Genomic DNA, 5101 nt, shown 5'->3' with positions numbered 1-5101 from the left:
TTCAACACAATTTGGCATGACTGGCAGTTTTTTTCTCTCAAGAGAATCACATTGAATATGGAAAATGAATTGCTTCTGTCTCTTGAGAGGGTGGTCCTCCAGGTTAGGCTTTGAAGTTATAAATGGGAAGTGCTGGCAAGCTCATATTATTGTTGGTTGCTAGCTCCACATCAAACGTATGGATAAACAGTGGGTCACAATTTTAAATCAGTGGTAGGAGATGATTTACAAACACAAATATGTAACCACTTTTGTGACTTTTTCTCACCAAAATGGGAACTATGCAATGTAGTCCAAAGTCAATACAAGTAATTCTACAGGCTACGCTTGCTCCTGTAGGCAGTAAATTTTGACACATTTCACAAGAGGATATGTTTATGTGTTTTCCCCCAGGGAAACAAAACCTCTCCAAACTTCCAAAGAAGTGCAATCCCCTTATTTCCCTCTACATAAGCCTCCACAGCAGATGATACTCCAGTGGGAGGGTTGGGGAAGCCCACTTCTGCCTGAACTAGAGCAGCCTCCAAGCAAGAGGCTCCGAGGGGATGCACTCCCCAAAGCTGCAGAGCTGCTCTCCTCTCACACGCTGAGCGTCACAGCGGGGAGCGCTCATCGACAAGCAGAGCATTAGACCCAGTAATCTAAGGCAGGTCCCTTGCATGGCACAGTGGTGCACAAACCACAGTGCTGGGTCTCTGTTTTCTGCTGGATGTGGTGCTTTCCCCCTGGGAATAATTTTTAAAAATAAGTTTTCATTTGTTTTGATTAAAATTAGGTACTGAGTCTTTGTGACAAACTTTAAAAGGAAACTAACAACCTGAAATGTGAATTCAGTTAATTTCGTTACTGAAACTCAGAACCTGCAATCAGTTAACATGCACCCAGTAATTAACTGGATTTTTTTCTGTCTAGTGAATGTATTAATTATCTGCAATATAACATAATGCTCCCTCTTCTCTTGCAGTCCTTGGAACTAAGTTTGTTTCATCTGATACTTTTTATGACTCTTTAGTAATGTAAAATCTTTTTTTAAAATAGCAGTAGAAAATTGCTCTGCAAGAATTTCTGGAGACAAGACATTTTTATACAAAAGAAAACCCACCTTAGTGACATTCATTGATTATTTTTATCTTTATGATTTATCTATACATCACATAGATGGAATTTTTCTGAAATGCTGTAAATTGCAATTTGAAACCATGTTCCCCTATGCCATGTCTCATGGCTCTGCTCACATGTTTAAAAATCAAGAGAATAAATTTCCTTTAAAGATAGTGACATCTTTGGAATGTTAATAATATAAAACTTTCAAAAGGTAAAATTATTTCTTAGGTGAACTAGCAAAGAAGCAGATTGACTCAGTCCATTTTGCACCTTTGTGCTAGAGAATGGCTGTGTTTAAATTACAGCAGCTTCAGTCTTTGCTTTTCAATCCCTTAATCCTTAAGGAGCAGAGGTTTCGGTTCAAGACAACTTCACACAGAACATAAGAAAAGATTCTGTGAGCCTACCTCAAGTATGATGATCATTTTTTCAGCTGTAATCTTTCACTTGCATCCCATACCAAAAAAAAAAAAAAATCTGAAGAAAACCAGTGTCAAATAATTAATGCATTTTCAGTGAAAGGCTCTTTTCCACTATGGTTTAATACATGTGCATGAAAAGCAGTAAATGCTTTCATGTGAGCCACTTGCAGATATTCGTACCTATGGTTTTCATCACTGTTTTACTGGTATTCCCTCATATTAGAGAGCCTTTGTGATATGCCTGAGCTTGAATGGAAAAGGAAGCTGGCCTGGGAGGTTTTACATCTGGTAGCCAACATCATTATTAAACAAGCTGCGTCAGTTTTTTAAAAAGCCACATAGGTCGAATCAGGGCAATTACGTTCTGATCTAAGTCGCATACATTTGTCAATTATTTCCAGGTGTTCTTGGAACAACATATTTTCCTTATCTGTAATTAATATTTTGATTATTAATAGGGCTGCAGTGAAATGTCAGGGGTTTCTCTGCTTGCCTCAATTTCATAAAAAAAATGTAGTCATGACAGTAATAATTTGACAGTACTTAGGTTTTAATGCATTATGCTATTTTTTTTACAGCTGTTATTTAAAGTATAGTTTGCAGGTAACTATGTGCATTACATTGCTCTGTGTGTCTCTGCATTCATACATACGTAGGTATGGTATACATCTCAGAGAACTGAACAAACTCACTTGGAAATTAAAGGTTGATGGTTGGAGTGGACAACACAATAACAACAATTTTTGGAATATAATAACAAAACAAAAATTAAAACCTCTATTTAAATTTCTACCTATCATTTTGAGTTTGATGTTATTTCTTAAGTTATGCAAGATAACAGTTGGGCATTCTGAGAACTGTATAATTAGTTAGTGCATGAATAAGTATTCTTTGCTAATAGAAAACATTCAGGCTAACCTCAAATGTTCAGAAGCCAACATGGCTGGCACAAACAAATCATAAAAATGTTGTAAAAAAGAAAGGGCAAAATGCCAAAATTTGAAAAATCACAAAGACAGACATTTATGGAGAAACCAAAATGACAAGTCGGGGTTTTTTGTTGGTTTCCTCTGAATTTATAGGGGATACTCTATGACATTAGATTAATAATTTGAGGCCAACATTTTCTTTTTTTTTTAATCTTTCATAATTTTATGGTAAGAAGTGCTGACATCTCAGAATTAGAGAACTCCGTTCACAGTCTCTTCTGTTTCAGCTGGCTAAAGTAATGCATGACACTTTCTGAAGAATGCAAAATGTATGCAGCAACACAGAGTTAAAAAAATTATTTTTGATCTTCAAACATTGTTTGACCTTAATCAATGTCTTCCAACAAGCTTAATGTGACATAGCCCTGAAACAAAAACACAGAGCTCTCGGGTCCGGCTCTGGAATGAAAAAGCTGTGATTATTAGTCCTCTGTGTGATCTTTTCAGATTGCACTGATGAGATGAAGTTTAATCTCGTTTCTCTCCTCTCCAGTACCACAAACCACAGGCAGTTTAAGGCAGCCTGGAAATCTCTTACATCTGGAAGAGCAATAATTCATGGGATTTCACTTGACAGCCATGACAGGCAGCAGGGCAGCCAGAAACAACTGTCTCTTATGTTGTGCTATTTGCAAAAAGTCAGAAGAGGAGGAGCAGGCACAGGACCACATCCTTCTTTAGCATATGTTAGAGGAGGAAACCCTTTTATTTTCTGCCAGATGCTCCATGAATAGTCCTAAATATTACATAGACAGTAGCTATCACTTCCAAACAAAATTCCTTGGTGTCTGCTAAGCTGCAAAGCATATGAAGGCCTATTGTCTGGCAAAGGGTCATGGTTAAATTTGCACAGATTTTTTTTTTATAGATATTTCAGATTCTATGTTATGATTTATAGGCATTTGCACACCCTGCTGTGCATGAATATGATACCATCTTCTGGGCAGGATTATTTCATGAAATGTATATGGGATTTAGCTACAGTAACTTTTACTGGGCAGCTTAGAACGGCCGGCAAAGTACTAGAATTTACTGCAGCACAGCTTGTGCTGTCAGGCTCATGGCTGGTGTTTATGATTTCTGCAGAAGCAGAAATAAACAACTTCTCCTTAATGGCTCTCTTTATGTGTAGGCAGCAGTAGCTCTATCTGGTCTCACAACAGTAGCTGGTGCAGTGGTCTGTCCCATTTCATGTGGAACCAATGTCTGAAAATTTGCATTTCTGCTTTTCTGAGTTTTCAGTGGAAGCAACCAGGAATGAATAAATCAACTGCAAATGTCTGAATGAGTAGCATTCCATTCGACTGCTTTTTCATGCTATAAATACATCTGGTTAAAATGGCCAGGTTTTGGAGTAAGAGCAAAATGATCAGATTTAATCTTAGTTTGTCTTAGAGTCTATACCCACACCATAAATACTCTGATATCAACTGAGACCTACTTAAATTACTGTCTTAAGGAAGGAGGCCTGTCTTCTGAGGGTCTGTGGTAAAGCAGCTTAATCAACATTTTTATGGGCATTTACATACGTGCTTAAGTAAAGGCTGAAAAGTGGGCAAGTTTCACCAGTCTGCAAACAGATGAATTAAATATCAATTTACTTTGCTTATATCTGCATATATATATATAAAAAGCAAAAGTCAGAATGTAATTGTCTAAGTAAAGTTTTTTTATGCAACAACTGTTTTTAAAGTTCAAAAGAATGTCGACACACTCACTGTATATATAAGCAAGCAGAAAATACTTTTTTTAAAAGAAATGAGACAACTACTCTATGCCAAAGAAAAACAATTCCTTTGCCAAACTACACATTGTTAACTTAAAATGTGTTCCATGTGGAAGTAGGAAGACTGATCTGATGGAAAGGCTAGTGATTTAAAGTCAGCTGGCTCTGTGCCTGTCAACTGCACATTCTGGCTTCCAGTTTTACAGCTAGAATTGGAAATATTTAGTTTCTTTCTTCTTTTTTCTTAGGGAGGGGGAGGACATAATTCTTTTTCCTTTTCTAGTGATGCAATGAATTTACCAATAAACTTGCCTATATAATCATACAGACTTTAAACAAAGACAATACAATTTTGAATCACTTGTACAAATCTCATTCTATATTTTAAGGACTTTGTTTTATATTAGACTCGTTTTCCAAAGTGAATTTAACACCACTTTTTTATACTCATCACAATTTTTCTAGGAAGAAATTGTATTACCCGATCTTTTCAGCATGGAAAAAGTATAAAGACAAGTTTATATTCTGGGGGAAGTACAGTATCAGACAGGTTATTGTATTTCACCTTTCTGTTATATTACCTGTGTTGATCAAGCCTTTAATTTTTGCCGTCCTTTCCTGCCCATAAGCCATACAGTCCTGTTTCTCTATGTGGCCTAAAGGCTATTGCAAAGACAAAATGCTCAGATAGGCAGAAAAAAAAAAAGCTACACTACTACACCTGGGTGATACCATAAAAAGAGACTATCACCCCATGGTATTTTCTGCAGGATTCTCAAAACTTCTTTTGTTATTCACATTAAACTTACATCCATCATCCTGTTTTAGTACATATTTTCTGGCACATGCTGCATGGTAAT

The sequence above is a fragment of the Haemorhous mexicanus genome, chromosome 1, assembly GCF_027477595.1.
Source record: "Haemorhous mexicanus isolate bHaeMex1 chromosome 1, bHaeMex1.pri, whole genome shotgun sequence".
Lineage (NCBI taxonomy): Eukaryota > Metazoa > Chordata > Aves > Passeriformes > Fringillidae > Haemorhous > Haemorhous mexicanus.
This window is presented reverse-complemented; position numbering follows the sequence as displayed.